This window comes from Ambystoma mexicanum, chromosome 9 (genome assembly GCF_040938575.1).
Source record: "Ambystoma mexicanum isolate Mex_15411 chromosome 9, UKY_AmexF1_1, whole genome shotgun sequence".
NCBI classification, from domain to species: domain Eukaryota; kingdom Metazoa; phylum Chordata; class Amphibia; order Caudata; family Ambystomatidae; genus Ambystoma; species Ambystoma mexicanum.
In genome coordinates this window covers 831,705,606-831,724,011 of record NC_090931.1, presented here as the reverse complement: position 1 = coordinate 831,724,011, position 18,406 = coordinate 831,705,606, and the positions used below count along the sequence as shown (strand labels likewise).

General features: G+C 44.5%; 1 long non-coding RNA gene across 1 annotated transcript in view; it reads right to left on the bottom strand.

Annotated features, from left to right (window-relative positions):
* The window catches only part of LOC138489747 (uncharacterized), a 111,286-nt gene extending 93,379 nt beyond the window's left edge, over positions 1-17,907 (bottom strand). Inside the window, exon 1 of the long non-coding RNA XR_011274877.1 lies at positions 17,720-17,907. This is a non-coding gene — a long non-coding RNA (uncharacterized lncRNA). The remainder of the gene's footprint in view (positions 1-17,719) is intronic.
* Between the last annotated feature and the right edge of the window lie 499 nt (positions 17,908-18,406).

The following is an 18,406-nucleotide window of genomic DNA, read 5'->3' as shown; positions in this document are numbered from 1 at the left end:
ATGCCTTCGCGCCACCTCCGTACATCCCTCCCCCTGGCGCTTTTCCCCTTCCCGTTGTTGTTCCCCCTCCTATAGTTCCTCCGTTCCTCCCTGCTGTTCTTCCTGTTGTTCTTCCAGCCATCGCTCCTTTGCCTGCCCCCTTGCCTCCACCTGTTGATATTCAGAATGTGCCTACTTTTCCTCTTCCAAGTGATTCTGCACCGCTTGTAGTAGACCAGGGAGCGAGACCAAGGGTTGTGACTTGTAATACTGTGTCCCGAGACAAAAAGAGTGAAATGATTGCTTGGGCTAAACATTGTATGGAGAAAAGTTTCCACACTCGAAAATTGAAAAGGTATTCCCGAGAAAAATGTTTTTATTGAAGGATTAGGGACTCATTTGAGTATAATGTGGAATAGATTGAACGATGAAGATTTCCCACAGGGGTTACGGGATTTGAACGCCTTAGCATTGTCCAGAGATACTGCGGAGAAGGTATATGAGCATGTTGAGAGGATTTTTGAGCATAGGAAGGAGTTGGAAGGGTTACAGAATGAGGAAGCAGATGGTGGTAGTTTAGGTATTATGTACTTACAGAAACGGTTTTCTCCTCGCCGTGAATTAAAAGGTGAGGAAGCGCAAATTTGTACAAAGGATGCGATAAGATGGATTTCGGATATGTCGATAACTCCAGATGAAGTATATGACACATATAGTCAGTATACGTAAGAAATGCAAAAGAAAGTGATACAGGTGATGGTAGAGTACCTGCAGAATGAGTGTGTAGAAAGAAAGATTTGTTGCCCCGCAGAATTGTTGAGTGTTTATAAGAGAGCTTTTTCGATTGATACTTCTTCGACTGCCCTAGCGCTTAATTTGGCTCTGTTGCTTAGTAAGCGTTCAGAGCTGCCTACTTCTCAGTTGCCTATGAGAGAGGTCCCTCCGACATTTGGCCCGAAAGTTGAGAATGCTTGCCGATGCTGGACGAGGAATAGTCGCCGGAGAAATTCCTGCACATTACGTATCAGTTTGTTCACGTCCCGTTTTCAAGACAGGAAGTGAACACCATAAAGCAATCTATTCCTGATATAAGAAAGAATCCGACCGGGTTCTATAAAGAAATAGAGTCGGTTTTACGGTCGTCGGTATTCACCTTAAGTGATATTGACCTATTATTTCCCGTACTCCTACCAGTCGATTTGTGGAAACAGATTAGGACTATAGATGACATACCTGGGTTGGGAGATACATGGGATAACATGGTTAGGCTAGATGGAGGAAGACCAGCTGGCGAACGACCGCCTCAAGTGATATTAACCTTGCCTGATAGAATTATTGTAAAATTGAAAACTATAGCTCCTGAAAAAAGAATCATTTGGGACAAGCTTACAGCCTGTGTCCAAGGAAAGTCTGAGGGTGCTACTGATTTTTTCAATCAGTTCGAGCAGGTATTCTCAGATTTCAGTGGACAAGACTTAGGCACAGAGTCAGGGAAAAGGCTGTTTGTCGACAAATTTGTACGTGGATTGCTGCCCGACATCCAGTTACAGATTATGTCTCCGGAAAGCGCTTGGCAGGCGAAGTCTCAATCAGAAGTATTGCATATGGCTCAGTACAATTAAAATTGTGTAAATACTGAAAAGGAAAAACAAGGGTGACCTGAAAACAAAAGTTTTATTACAACAGATTGTTAGAAGCCCTAGAGGGGGTAATCAATTTAGAGGTCAGTACATTCCACAGGGAAGTGCGCCCTTGGCTCCGGTAACCATTAACCAGTGTGCCTATTGCCGGCAGGAAGGCCACTGGCGTGCACAATGTCCGACCTTGCAGCAAAGGTCATTTGGGAACATGGGTAGACGATCCAGAGGTTGCCCAGGTACAGGGGGCCCTGGCAAAGGTCAGTTTGCACCAGAATCACAGCAACCTCCTTCACAAGATAAGCAAGTTTCGAATGTGGATAATAGAAACATTTTTAATCACCCTTCTGCCGCGTACCTCTCTGAAGAGCTTCTTTTTGATAATATTATGTTTTGCTAGGATTGCCCGAAGCAGGATTTGGAACCTACGCCTATTCCCGTTCATCAGAAAGGCCCCTACGTTGAGATGGCGGTGGGAAATAGGAAGCATCTATTTTTGGTAGATAAGTGAGCACAGAAATGTTCCATTGATCATTCACGGGTTCCAAATATTCCCCCGTCAGGGCAGTCCAACGTTTCCGTAGGGTTTTCAGGCACACCTGTAGTTTGTCCGGTCTCTTTTCCGGTACCGATAACAATGGGTCCCTTCACGGAACAGTGTCCATTTCTACTTACCACAAACTGTGGGGAGAACTTGCTGGGGCTAAATTTGTTGAAGGCATTGCATGCATTAATACATTGTTCTCCGGACGGAGTTCGGTTAACAATTTCACCTCAGCAATCACTCGCCTCTCAGTTTTTGACTCAACCTCTACCGCCAGAATTCAGTAATGTGCCAGAATGCTTTTGGGCAATTGATGATAATGATGTGGGCATTCTTCAAATTGAACCTGTTCAAATTATTTTGAAATATGGAGTAAAATTGCCTCGCATCCTGCAATATAAGATCTCAGTTGAAGGCGAACAGGCTTAGAAATGTAAAGTTTCTGATTTTGTAAATCGTGGAGTAATTGAGGAGATTGCTATTAACAAAATTGTGGCTCCTCAATTTCCTATTGTACCTGATGTTACAACGATACTAACCATGATTCCGGCTTCTGCCACTCATTTTAGCGTTGTTGATCTTAAAAACGCGTTTTTTAGTATTCCCATACACAAGGATAGCAGGTATTTGTTCGTGTTTACCCTAGGTGGACGCTCATTTACATTCACTCGTACACCACAAGGGTACACTGAGAGTCCAAGTATTTATAGTAGGGCATTGAAAGAGCAGCTCGATACTCTCGAGTTGCCTACTAATTGCATATTACTACAGTATGTAGATGACCTTCTCTTGGCTGCTGATTCTGAGAGCGCCTGTAAAGAAGGCACCGTGTTGTTGCTTTGTCATCTAGCGAAACATGGCCAAAGCTTCAGTTAAAAAATTCCAATATTGCTGACAGGAGGTCGCCTATTTAGGCTACCTCCCATATAAGGAGGGAAGACGGTTGACACCTGAACGAATAAAGACTATTTCTGGCATGTCTGTCCCAAATATGCAGAAGGAAGTTAGAGCCCTGATAGGTATGGCTTCTTATTGTAGATTGTGGATCCCTAACTTTTCGTTAACGATTAAACCAATGCTAGCTTTGACAAAGAAGAGCATTTCTTTGCCATTGTCATGGACTTTGGAACACCAGACAGCATTTGATGTGCTCAAATCCGCGCTGTGTTCAGGCCATCCGGTTACTATTCCTCCGCCCTTGATCCTGTAGCATGCGCTTTGCCAAGATGTTGGCGCGCTGTTGCTGCTGCGTCTGTAAAACAGAGTGAGGGAATGGTCTTGGGTCATGCGTTAACCCTAATGGTACCTCACTCTGTAGATATTTTATTGAATAGAACTCAAACACAACACCTCACTTCTGCACGATTGACAAGATATGAACTAATCTTGTTTGCCCCCTACATTCAAATTCAGAGGTGTTGTGTATTAAATCCGGCTGAACTTTGACCTGTCTCGCAAGATACTGTTGATGTTGAAGATACGTCACACGATTGCCTTTATATGACAGAACAGGAGACTAAAGGCAGAATCGATCCCGAAAGACACGCCTTTGAATAGCCCACAAGGAGAGCTATTTTGTGATGGCTCTTGTTTTAAACTTCCAGACGTTACATCCACGGCTGCCTATACTGTCACTACTTTAAACATGATTGTGGAAACCAAAAGAATTATGCATAATTCTGCACAGGCCGCAGAAATTATAGCGTTAACTCGAGCTTGTGAACTTTCTGAAGGGCTTACAGTAAATATATATACCGACATTCAGTATGCTTTTGGGGTGGTCCACAATTTCGGTAGACTTTGAAAAGAACGAGGTTTCTTGACCTTGCATGGAACGAAAATTCAGCACGACACTTTAATAGTGCGATTACTTTCAGCACTCGCACTCCCTGTTCAGTTAGCCATCATAAAATGTTCAGCCCATCAAAAGGTTACAGATGATGTAGAAAAAGGGAATGCTTTCGCCGATCAGATAGCTAAACAAACTGCCACTGATTTCAGTTCAGAAATGTATGCTGTAAAAGAAATTGTAAACGTTTGCACTTTGGGTGAAAGTATCGATGCTGTAAAAGACATTCAAGCAGATGCTACCATAGAGGAAACTAAGAGATGGATCGAGGGTGCAGGGAGATTGGATGACGATGGGTGTTGGCTGGACAATATTGAAGGAAATTGGTTACTCCCTGACGCCTACATTACAATGATGGTTATTATGGCTTATGGTCCGACATGTTTGTGCGCGTAAATGGACTAAAATGCTACACAGTGTATGGGCCAATGATAAGATTTTCAAAACTGCTGAGCGTTTTGTCCAAAGCTGCATGGTCTGCTTGCAGCACAATGTAGGAAAAGGTACCTCGACTCCTGGAGGAAGTTTCGCTCCACCTTCTGTTCCGTTTGAGGTTATTCACTTTGATTTTATTGAAATGGAACGTTGTAACAATCTTAAATATGTGTTGGTTGTCATTTGTGCCTTCAGTAAGTGGGTTGAGGCCTTCCCGGTTAGAGATGCAACGGCCATAACCAGGGAAAAAACTCTGTTGAAAGAGTTTTTGCCCAGGTTCGGGCTGCCGAGAGTCATCTGGTCGGATAATGGGCCACACTTTATCGCTACTGTAATCCTACAAATTTGCAAAGGATTACAGATTGACAAACGGTTCCATTCGGCCAGACATGCCCAAAGTGCCGGATTAGTGGAAAGGCATAACAGCATTATGAAGAACAAGCTCGCTAAGGCGTGTGCTTGCACCAAGCTAAAATGGCCAGATGCCTTACCAATCGTGTTGCTATCGATGAGAACAACCCCTCAAACTAAGACTGGGCTCTCTCCCTTTGAGGTGGTAATGGGGAGGCCTGCTAATATTTGGGGTATGCCAAAAGGTCGCTCGTTGCGGGACATAGAAAATGTGCTTCTTTCAGATTACTGTAACCAGTTGACTAAAAATCTGTTTTCAATTTATCACCAGGTGCGAGAGGCATTACCTGTACGCTACGAGGATCCCGGTCACAGTCTACGACCGGGGTACTGGATACTCACAAAGGTTTTTGAGAGGTCGTCTTGCCTTGCACCTCGGTGGAGGGGTCCCTACCAAGTCCTGCTAGTCACTCAGACTGCTGTGCGGGTAGCGGGTCGTAAGAACTGGATCCATGCGACGCACACCAAACGGATCCCACAGCCCGTGCCATACAATACAGAAGATACAGAATCCCTTCCCACTGCTGTAACTAGCGTGCCCGAAACAGCAACAACCAACAAGGGAGAATCGGAGACCGCTCCAGAATTCGCAAGGCCAGACAAAACGGCCATCTTGTCTCCACACTCCCCAACAGTGGAACTTCCGGATCAATCCTTTTCTGATCCCATTTCCGTTCATTCGCCACTTCCAGGAGGAAGTGACTACACTTTGTCCTCACCAGAAACTGCGAAATATAATTTGCGTCCAAGGAAGTAAACGTACAGTATGGTCTGACTGTGCGATTGAAAAAAATTATTCGAGGGCTTGTCTTTTGGCCCGACTGTACGGGAAGATTCTGTTGGCTAAGGGTTTTGGGAAAGACATTAAGAAGACGCGCGACTGGAGTCGCCAGCAAACAAACAATTGGTGTTTTTTCAGTTGAAGACTACAATGCCTGCACCCGCTACCGCTCGTACCGAACTTTTAGATAAATATGTGACTAGCAGAGACAATGATCAAGCATGTAAGAGGACCGCCAAAGTGTATTGTTGCCTTTTTGTGATAATTACTGGATTTTTAGTAACTGTTGATTTGGGTTATGGTATCTGGAGGAAGCATATCCGCTAGAGGACTTTTTACCTATTGAAAATGTATCTGTTATCCCTACTCCTTCCGTGCAATTGCATACTTTATCGTCTAGAGATTCTTTGCATAGACGGAACAAATCAGAATAATACCCTTTTGTTAATTATGAATGCCACTCATGCAATTTTAAATAAGACCAATTGTTGGATCTGTTCACATCTACCGCAACATAGGGATAAGGGGCTAGGTTGGTATATTCATCCTTTACCTTTGACAACTGCCTGTTACGCTTCTCTTAGAGCACTATTTTTTGGCCGATGGAATGACAGCATCTCAGGGAACTTTGATGGTACAAATTTAAATAGCTTTGAAAAGCATGTTTTGATGCCCCTGGGTTGCTCGCTTTTTGCAAATAGAAGTAAGCCAAACATTGCTTCTGTTAGGCCCTCTGATAGATTGTCTCGTCCTTTTCAGTCTTTAATCTCTTTCAAAATGGCTCCTATGGGCAATAAGGATGCCACGCCTCCATCTTATTCTGTTAACCATAGCCCCGATTCAGTATCCTTCTGCATACAGAGGAATGGAACACGGTCAATGGGTAATTTTAGAAAGTGCGCCAACGTTGCGAATTTGACTAGTAGAACAGACCTCGGTACGTAGGGGAACCTGTCTATTTTGTTTGCGGTAATGTGGCATTACCATGGTTGCCCAGGGATTGGCAAGGAACCTGTTATTTAGGGATTCTACTACCTGGGGTATTTATTGCTAGTACTGCAGATGTTTCGAAAACTCGTCCACGACGAGGTGTGAAAGGGGATACTCCAGCACAAACTCTAGGAGATATCATGAAATCCTTTGTGCCATTTTTTGGAAAAATTTCGAATTCACAAGATATCAGGGGACTAACGAGAGTATTGGAGAGAACCATCAATCGGACCACTGACATACTCTATAATATGACTTTAGAACAGAAAGCGATAAGATTAGTGGCTCTTCAGAACCGGATGGCATTAGATGTCATTCTGGCCGAGCGTGGAAGAGTATGTAAATTAGTGGGGTCCGCTTGCTGCTGTAACGCTCACCTGATTCTCGCAGAGGCGCCGGTCTTGACTGGGCGACTACCGTATCTTCAAAGGTGATGTGCAGCACCCAGTTGGCTCTTTGGGCTGGACCTCTGTGCACTGTATGCCTGACGTGTAGAGTAAGATGTCTTAGGTAAGTGAATGCCGAGCTCTCCATCTGCCTCGGGGCAGGGTGCTGTAACCAGTTTCTTCACTGGATAGGTAGCGCAGGCCTCTTGACTTCAGAGAACTGCTGTCCGTCGTTTACTGCACGAACGGTAAGTTTCGAGTAACTCAAATGTCTTTAAAGTCTTTAATAATGATGTCTCTTGTTTTGCAGGGTTCCGGCGATGGCGGATGACGGGCTGAAGTGAGTTGAAGATGGAGCCCGTGTGAGGAATAGAAGCGCCTGGAAGCACGTAAGTAAGCGCTTGTTGCCAGCTTCACGATGCGCTCTAACTGTCTTTTTATTTTGCAGGTACAAGTTCGGAGCGGCTGCAGGGTGCCGGAATACCCACTGGGTTAGATGTGGAAAGGAGTATTGGCACGTGAGTATTAAAGTTCCCCAATGTCTTTAAACGCACCTTGTTTTGTCTTTCAGATGCGGGATGCAGCGCCGACGGCCTCCGGAGCGTGCGAAGAGTTGGTAAGCTTTTGTCTTTCAGATGCCGGAATGCAGTGTGAAGACCTCCGGAGCACACGAAGATTAGGTAAGCCTTTGCCTTTCAGATGCCGGAATGCTAACCTGTTCTTTCTTGTCTTTATAGGTGTTGCTGAAGACTGGATTCAGGATGGTAAGCCTTTTTCCTTAGGCCCAGGACCGGATACAGAAGACACGATGAGCGTTCTGCTGCAGAGGGTGCAGAATAATGCAAAGCAAGATTCATCCACCGGGTGTGGTTTAAATAGCCTCCTGTAGTGCTTAGGTGTCTCCTTCCACAGCCACGCCTAGGTAAGAAAAGAGTTCCTGGTAATTAAAGAGTTCCTGCCTTCCAGAAGAGTTCCAGTGTTCTGAATCTAGGGAATGGCTCCAGCCCCACCCAACAGGAAAAGTAGTTCCAAACAGAAGAGGATCAGAGGCTCAACTGGCAGGCAAGTAAGCAGCATGGTCTGCTGCAGGTAAGTCCACCCAAGCATTATGAGCCCGGCGCTTCCAGCGCTGGGACTGGGCATATTTATGAGCCTGGTGCCACTGGCGCCAGGACTGGGTCCAAAAGGTCCCAATTGGGACTGGTTGGCACTCGGAACCTGGGTTATGGATCTGCTTCCAAGGGAGTTGGGAAAACCCTGACCTTTTGGAAGCAGAGATCATGACAGCTGCGTTTACGTACCAGACTCCTCTCCGATGATCTTTAGGGCTATCCAAAATCTACATGTTCTTAGTTCAGAGGTACATGTTCCTGAGGAAAACTGGGAACTTGGTGCATGGTTTTGGGACCTCCTACGGTCATGGGGATGGAAGTTGTTTTCGGCCCCGCTGATTATCTTGGGAAGTTTTCTATTTCTTTGCTGTTGTCTACAGTGTCTCCCTGGTATATGCTCAGTATTGGGGGATGTTGCGCGCAAGCAACAAGTGTATTAGGGCATAAAATATACGCCCCAGAGAAGGTTTCCAGAGCGTATGTGTTAAAAGAAACTCTGGTGTCAGATCTAATGGCAATAGATTTGTCAGACAATGATTCGGGATGTATAGATGTTGAAGTGTGGATTAAAGGAAGTTTAGCACTTGGCATAGGCCAAAAGGAGGGTTTGTTAGAACTGATAGAATATTGTTTCATCCTCATTGTATATGTTGGCCTGTGCCCATTCGCTTTGCGAGGAAATTGGTATTGCAAGGTCATGACCTTAAGTGAATGAAGCCTCCATTTTACTTTAAAACTGCCATTTTAGTTTATCGTGCAAAGTCACCCTGTGGCCTAAAATGGCCGACCTGTGTTCTCTTGTTCTTGCTTTAACCTCTTCAACCTCTGTAGGAGAGTTAATGTCAAAACCTGCCTGCAGGCGACATGTTAGGGTCATTTAGACCTTGTCCTTTGTTGACCTCGGGATCAGGGGATTACTTGAATCGGCGATGTTAACCTACAAGTATACAAGAACAATAATGCAATCCAAATACGACATGCAAAATATTTGTTTGATTTGTATTAAAGCAATATGTAAAGAGTGTAACGTTAAATTAGAGAATAATAATGTCTCTTAATAAATGTATTTAAAAGTAAACCGTATGCACGAGATATGTAAATTAGGAAATGAACCTGGCGCGACCCTAGCCCAGTGTATAATTAACTTGTAAGAGGCTGGACATCATTATAGCAAACTGTATAAATACGCTGATGTCCAGCTAGGAAATTCTGCTCACTGCTCACATTGAACCGAGCTGGTGGTCTCTGATGTATTGACGGCCAAATAGCTATTTGTGTTCTTTGTTGAATACTGTTCAGTTTTGTTATAAAGATTCTGGGAATCTTTACAAGCCCGTGTCGGTGTATTTTCCTTTGCTTGGTTTAACAGCCTTAATATTGTATTTTTTCTGATTAAAAAGGGTGAGGGGCCCAACATCAACAATTTTCTAAACTCACTGGCTATCCCAGGCCTCTCCAGGGAGCAGGTGGGCACTATAGAGGAATCGTTCACGGGGAAGGTGGTTGTCCACATGATCAAGAGCATGAAGGGGGTACAACCCCAGGGGATGAAGGGTTTACAGTGCATTTTTACAAAATGTATTGCTCGTTTTAGCCTCGTTTAGCCCCTTATCTGGCCCCGGTGTTCAACAATGTCCTAGAAGGGGGTTCCCGCCTGGAGACTATGCTCATGGGTATAATAGTGGTCATACACAAGGCGGGTAAAGACCCGGAGTCACACTCCTCGTATAGGCCGATATCCCTCCTAAACAATGATGTAAAGATTCTGGTCAGCGAATTGGAAAGGAAGATAGAGAGCTCCCTCCCGACCCTGATTCACAGCGATCAGGTATGGTTCATAAGGGCGGCAGGGTTTGGATAGTAAAAAACGGAAAAACATTGACCTTACGCATGTCACGCAGAGAGCAGGGGTAGATGCAGCATTGGTTTCGATAGACTTGGAGAAGGCCTTTGATGGAGCGGAATGGCTTTGCTTGACCAAAGTGCTGGTGAAAATGGGATTTGGAGGGAACTTCCTAACCTGGAGGAAGGCCCTTTATAGTTCCCAGAGGGCGATAATTTAAATTAATGAAGAGTTGACAGACCCCATAACCCTGTCCAGAGGGACGAGGCAGGGCTGCCTGCTCTCTCCCTTGTTGTATGCCATAGGTATGGAACCATTGGCAATAGCAATACGGGCCGATCACGGTAAGCAGAGTATCATCTGTGGGGGGATGGAATTTAAACTATCTTTATTCACAGATGACATATTAGCTTATATGGACAACGTTCACAGTTCCCTCCCCACGCTTCTAGCACAAATTGGATCATTTGGTCACTTTTCCAGGCTTAGGTTAATGTTGGCACATTAAGCATAATGCCGATCCACGTGATGGGCTCCTGCATGGACGGGATTGCGAGGATGTCGGGATGAGGGTGGAGACACACTCAAATCACATATCTAGGGATTAGGACCCCTAAGGATTTAACATATCTGGGCCTTATCAATTATGATCCCATCCTCGAAAATGTTAAAAAAAGATCTTCACTGATGGTCAGCAATGGTTGGGTAGCAGAGCTTCAAAGGACACTGGGATAACCTGATTTGCGGGGATATATCGAAAGAAATTTGCAGGAGAGTCTTCACAGCCACCTTCGATGACAATCTTTATCTCATCCTTTGAACATAACTTGCATCTGACCCAGTCAAACTCTCCAAGATGTTCCAGGGTTCTTGGTGCCCGAGGGCATGTGGTCAAAGCGGTTCACAATTCCATATGTGGTGGCATTGCCCAAGGATACAGATGTATCAGGGGGAGGTCCTACGTTGGGTTAGGGACCGTACGGGGGAGCAACTGGCTATGGATCCACTGCAACTCGTTAGGAATTCCCCACAAGGGTAGTGAAGATTTCAGACCCCCGAGGATATGTTGGGCAATGCTGTGGGCAGTGAGGATAGTGATAGCCCAGAAATGGAAATCTCCAAATATCCCAGGGAAGGAGAAGTGGGAGCATAAACTCTGGGACATGTTTATAATGGAAAATCTTATGGCCATTGTTAATGACCACATGGGATTGTTTCAGGGAGAATGGGGCCTGTTGATTATAAGATGGGAAATTGGCATAACGGGAGATTACTAAAGCAGGGGATTAGGCTGCCTGGGTGAGGGCGGATGTGATGAGTATAGCAGAGGGGAGAGTAGGTTTTTTAGATGACAGTCCTGCTGAGAAGGATATCACGCCCCATGGACAAAGGTTGCATGAAGGGGTGGAGATCACCTAACAGCACAGCAGTCATTGAACAGAACTGACCACAATGGTTCAGGTGAGGATAGGTCCAATTCCTTGGAAAGCTGTTCTGATGTGTAACCGGATGTTACGATATTATGATCACCGCTTTGATTTTACTGTTTTTAAATTTTTAATTATTTTGGTAACAAACGGGGTGGGAGTGGGGGGAGGAAATGGCAGGAGATGATATTGTGGTGCATTACTGAGTTCTTATATTGTTTCTGTTAGGAACATTTTAATAAAACGTAAGTTTTTAAAAAAAATAAAAAATGTACAAAAGATTAAATATTAGCCTCATAATGAAAGTTCTCAAAGGTGAGTCAGTAGTGTATATGACATAGTTGAAGGGCACCAAAAAGGGAAAAAATTGATTCAAGTATTCCCCACACACGTTGTTTGTCGATAGGAATCCCAAGCTGTTCATACAATCTCAAGGCTGTACCTTCTTGATGATCAACTTCTTAAATTCAAGCAATGGCATCAAGAAATCAATGTTCTAAAGAATGAATTCATTTAAGTCATGACATGTTTGAACAAATTCACACATAGTGCTTTTGCAATGAGGGTTGTCTACTAAAAAATAGGAGAACTGTGTACTTCGGCATCCTAGTATAAAGTCCCATCCAGCAATTCTGGGATCAAGAAACAGGCTATGTCATGGATCAAAAGATGTATTAAAATAAATCAGTGCAAAGGTGGAAGGGGAACTCACCACAGGACATCAAGTATACAATTAATCTCGGCCTGTCAGCAGCAATTGCTGCGCCACCTGTAATACATGCATTATATCACACAAAAGCATCATTAATAATAATTCGCACAATTCTAGTACTAAATAGCACAAGGCCACCTCTAAACAGGATTCAATTATTTGACCATAATGCTGCTTAACGGCCAGCATATTAGGAGTCTTCAATTAACCTTCACCAAAACCACTTCAGTCAGCAAATAATAAATCCAGCACATTTTATTTTCTCTAGTAATGGAAACAGGTATTGGTACCAGAGAAAAGTTACGGACAAATTACATTCATATTCACATCACTTAACCCTCCTGTATGAGTGTGAGATTGTGAATTTCTAAGCTATGTGCATGCAATTTAAATATAGGCTAACATTGATTGGATCAGATTTCTGCATGTTGGGGTTCAGAGAACTATATTATCAATAAAGAGTGCACTGTATGTGTGCTCACCAATACCACACAGAAGAATGGATTTTAGAATTTAATTAAAGCATTTGATTGGAGTACTCTTCTGCTTTTACTTTGCAAATGAATGGGATTCACATTAGCACAATTTTCTATAGGCTGGGAAGTGACTTTCTAATCTCCCTTCTCGTTCCCATATCGTATTAACATATCTATGGCTTCAACAGGCCAATATTATGTGTCAGGCTATGAAGCTTCTGCATTAGTTCATAGTCTGGGTTGTTGACTTGGCCCATGAAAACATTTTAATAGGACTTAATTGCATAAACTGCACTTTATCTGCACAGAAAAGCAGTCACTATTAGACTGCGCACAACACAGAAATGCAATCGGCTTTCTGGGAATAAAATCTCACTTGCCACTTAAACAAACTTGCAACTCAGATTATAATGCTTCTGCTTTCTATTGAAAACTAATGCCCACTAGTTGTTCCTCTACACCACCAACTCCTGGGAATTAGCATAGAGTAGGTAAAGGGCACATCTAGTTCTTTTTTGGGGGATTCTTATACTCACTTTCAAATAGTTCTTTTAACTCATGGAACAGGCTGCAGTAGGGATCTGGTCCTCTGGTCTTCAGCCCTCTAGGCACAGGTGAAATCTGCTACCATCTGTTTCGCTCTCCCTCCTGGACAAGGCTCATCTTTCCCAGACATTTCCAGCTCAGCACCACTTCAGTTGTACAAACAGCTTTTTGTTCATAATCCAATTTTTCTGGCTGTCAGAGAGAGTCTACCCTCTCTTGTTATGTGTTTAGCATGACATAATCTGCCAAATTCTCATGTGACATCACATCTTTTTTATGTGACCAGTCTTTCCATTGGCTGGTTTAATCATCAGACACTCCCACTGAATACACCCTTCTAATTCCATTGTATTGTTATTGTGATGCTGGAAATGTTTTTGGAGGGACAGGGTCTCCTATTCCTTGTCCTACCACTTTTATGTGTGTGTTTTCTTTAGGTTTTCTGCCACTGAGGTCCAACCTGGACCTCTGGCAGTGCAGCTCTTCCTGGTTTCCTTTTGGTGAACACCCATGGGAAACCGGTATGGCACCCATGGGTTGGAGTACACCCATTTACCCCTTATGTGTGTTTTTGGGCACCTATGTATTGCCTACAGAGGAGGGTATGGGTTGGTGGCAGCTATATGCTGACTTGGCAGTGGCTCTGAATGTCCTGCTTATTTGAGACACCCAGGCCATGCCATAGGGATCAAACAGGGCCTTTATTGTGGAATAAAGGTGTTTACATTCCATTTCCAGGCTCATGTGGAGAAATGTCACTTATTTGACACCTTTCATTCTGGCTTCTGCCTTTTTGCATGAAATGGAAACTTCCTTGATTGCAGTATGGGATGACATCTTTAAAAAAGCAGGTGAAGGTGCTGTACCACCGTTGATTATGCGGGACCTGTCTGCAGCATCCGATACGCTGCACCCTGCCATCCTGCTTTGCAAATTATTGGAGGTTGCTGGTGTCTCAGAACAACCATTGAAGTGGTTCTGGTCAATTCTAACTAAACACAATGTGTTATGGTGGGGAGTTATATCTCCGAGTCCATTCCTGTGTGTTCTGGAGTTCCACGAGGCTCTTCACTGTCTACACTACTATTTAACATCTACATTTGACCACTTGTGCACATTTTTAACAAATATAACCTCTCTTACTTTTTGTATGCGGACGATACGCAGATATATTTGAAGGTAAACAAATCTTCAGTTATTCCACAGAATAGTTAAAAAAATGTTTGAAGCACTGCGTCATGCTTCAATCCTGGTCATGGATCAGAAGTACATCTTTCAAAATGGCACTTCCAATGACAGGTTGGACTGAACTGTTAAGTTAGCCATTTGTTTTCTGTATTTGGCCTTGTCAGTTATATGTTGAGTTTGAACATGCTGAATTTTCCCATGAATGTCTTCACAGAAGCTGGTTCCATCTCACTATCAACTCTGAACTGCATATCCGTGCATTGAAGCTAGCTACTACAAGTTCTGCATTTAATTTGACAGATTGCTGCATAGACAGATGGATTGTTTTCAGGTCTTTGTATTTCTTGTTTGAAGCTGGCACCTTCAAATGGGAGTATATAACTGTTTAGTTAGTCATATGTGTATCGCTTGTATCCACTACTGTTATGTGATAATCGCTTGCACACAACGTATCTTCCTATGAACATTTTTTACTGAAGGCAGTCACGCCGGAACATGAATGTGTACCCATAGGATAAGTGATAAGACCACTCAGACTGTTTTGATGTTGGATATTACAAACTTCGCTTTCAACAGTTTTAGCATGTCACTATGACAGCATTCACTTTGAACACCTGCATTAATAATTACTTTATTTCACTGCTAATACTTACAGCGTAAGGGTTGTGCAAGCTGTCTTTGGGAGTCAGTATTCTTTTTTGCTGTAGTTTATAACTGAAGTGCTTTGAAATATGCTTCAGTATGTTAAACTGATAGCATATTGAGTGATCACTTAACCTATAGAATGCATAGGAGAAACGCTTTTGAAGCATATTTCGTGTTAACAATTTTGAAGCAGTGAGTTGTGGGGACTGCATTTAATACGCTATATTAGTACCCCTCAGGGGAGGGTGTGGCAGCCTCTCAGCCAATGAAGAGGCTCGGAATGGGACATTACCAGCGGTAATCCCCCCGCTCCGAGCCGCCTTACAACTGGAGGCTGCCATCTTCCCCCCCGGGGAATGAGGTAAGTGTGGTCTTCTCCCTCTACCCTACATTCTCCCCATCCACAGAATTCCCTCCCTGCCCCCCCGCACAACCCCATTTACCTTCTTTTCAGTCCATTTTGGGAGCAGACGCACTGGGAACACATCTGTCTCCAGCTTGTCCGCTCCTGATCTCCAACAGGCCGTCATGGAAAGAAAGAAGGGACTACATGTAGTCCCTTCTCTCCATGGTGGCCATTTTTTGTTTACTTCTTTTAATGGGTGCCATGGAAAGAGAGAAGGGACTATAACTAGTCCCTTCTCCCGTTTCCATGGCGCCATTTGTTTGTTTACTTTTCTCAATGGCCGCCATGGAAAGGGAAAACAGACTTTTTTTTCCCTTCCCACGTTGCCATTTTTGACTTTTATTTTTTTCTGTTCCAGTACCCCGGTTTTATGGGCCGGGGTACTAATATCAATAAACCCCTCACAGGGGGCATTACCACTTTGGGTAATGCCCCGGGATCTTCGTTAAGGACCTCGCTTCGCTCGTGCCTGTAACTATGGGCCCCGGGGCATTACCTGAAGTTGTAATGCCTCCCCTGCTCGGGGCTTATAGCTTAATTAAAATATGGAAAATTATACAAAATGCCTGGAAGATAATATATTATGGTATGAGCCAAGTAGTTTTCACTCAACAGTAAAACTCGGGGGGTCATTACGAGTACGGCGGTAAGGGGTTAACAGCACCGGTAAGGTGCCGGTGCTGTTAACCCTTACTGCCGCATTCTGAGGTCCCTTAGCAGGTCCGACTAAGGCCGGCTGGTAAAACCAGCCGTCCTTAGCGGGAGCCGCTGTGGGACCAGGGAGCTAATAACGGGCCCATAATTTACTGGCCCGTTATTAGCTCCTTCCCCATTCCCATGGAGCCCTATGCGGGCTCGAATGGGAATGGGGAAGGGTTTTTTGAATGGGGACTTACCGGGTCCTCCAAGGTTGGAATGACCCGGTAAATCCCCATTCCGAGAACCCAGATACAACTTTGGAGGCAGCCATGTTGCTAATAGCACCATAGCTACCTCCAAACTCGTAATGACCCCCACTGTCTCACTGATGAGAAATCGTTTTCCTCTGAATGATTACTCCATCATTTAGTTCAGATAGTAGCTGGCTTGGTCTTCCAACTTCAGCGCCAATAGCTGATTGGCCCTGCGGTGTGCGCTGTACAAGTGATCATACTGCAAAATGGGAATGCCTTGTTTTCTCAAGAGTGCAAAGGAAACACAGAAACATGCTGCTTGTGCCAGACGCGTGATTTCTTCTGCCTGCTGAATGCACGTTCATTTTAATAGCCAAAAAAACAGCTCAATGATTGAATGCACCTTCTCCAGAGAGCTGTGCCTAACCTACTAATCTCAGGTGTTTCTGACTTTATCCCTTCCTGGTCACTAAAAAAGGCAGCTGAATTCTATATTGGCCAGCTCAACCTTTCGTCACCTAGGATCAGTACAGTTTATATCACTGGGTAGTAATAACACATGCTACTCGCAGCGCCACAAGCCCACAAGACTCTCAAATCAATCCCTGGTTCATCGAATTATTTGCGTGTAAAACACGGATTTGCTTGCCATTCTGCCCGCAAATCCCCGTTTTTACACGCAAATAATTCCACGAATCAGGGCCTTAGTGTGTCATTAAAAGCACTTCTTTATCAACAGTCTATCCAGTGCAATGCCTCACATGGTAGATAGTTTTACAACACCCATTAAGTGAACCGCTGACTCTTATTGTCGACAGTGATGGGACTACATGCATGAAGGGTCTAAGGGCAGTTAAATATGCCAACCTTTCGGCACCCCTAAAGAGAACCAATGACTGTTCACTTCAGCATAAAGGCCTTTTTTGAAACTGAAGTGATGGTGGCATGCGAGCTTTTAGCAACACACAAAGATGCCGTGTGATTATACAAAACAAATGCAGCTGCATGTGTATACTCGGTGTATAGCTAGCATAAACCAGAAATCCTGCTATAAGAACATACTTCAGACACACCCAACTCCCTCTTTCTTGAGGAAAGGGGAAACGAAATAAAGATTAGAACCTCCCGTCCTTCATGCCAACGTACAGCCATAGCACTCCTGCTGACCGTGTTTCCCGCCTCCGGTGCTCCTTCAAACTCACCTTCTTTTCCTCTACCCATTGTACTTCTTTCCACAGCCCTCTTTTCTTTCACGCTTTTCCCTTCTTTGTTGTACTCTTTAACCAGCGCTCCCCAATCACTTCTATTTTTCCTCCGAAACCTCTTTTCATTCACTGCCTAGTCCCTCATTTGTCCTCGGGTCTCCCTTTTCCTAACCGCTTCCAAATCCAATCTGTAGTTCGTTTTCCTCCCTCGTTCTTTGCCACCTGCTCCCTGATGGCTCCTGGACGGTCCCTACCTGTCACAGATGGCGCCAAAGCATCTTCAGCTGCAGCGCGCGCACTACGCAGTCACGATCTGCCTCCTCCGGCTTCCCGTCTGTCCTCGCGACAAGGGCGGGGCGCGCAATCCTGTCAAGAGCTTGCACCGAGAAACCACTCTCTGGGCCCCAGTCACGCGCTACAAGGCATCATTTGTTTCCGCAAAGCTACAGCAATGGAAACGCGCCCCCTTGTCTCAAGCACCGCCCACCACCTGGAAGCGTGTCAAACAGCTGTAAACTGCGCAATGCAAAAACACAGCTGCTCCAGTCAAAGGCACCCGCGGCCAGTGACGGGTAATCAGCGCATTCATCTCCTATTTACTTTATTACAACCCCTTAGCTTTCGTTAGAGTTGCCATGGTACATGAGGACGCTAAAACGAACGCCATGCCGTCATAGGGCACCAGTATTTTAAATCTGCTTAAGACTAGGTGACGGACGCAGTCCCTCCTCAGATGTATGTCTCCTCCTGAGAGTGCAAGCTTATCGGCCAGTTGTATTTTGAATTAGACAGCTTTAAAATCCAGGTGCTCCACTGCATGTAGTTCTTCCTCACGGAATTTGAGAATAGAGTGTTGGGTCACTTGCGTGCCATGCGACCTGCCAGACCATCTTTGTGTCGTTTACGCATCTGAGGGCCCGATTCTCAACTGGCGTTAAGTA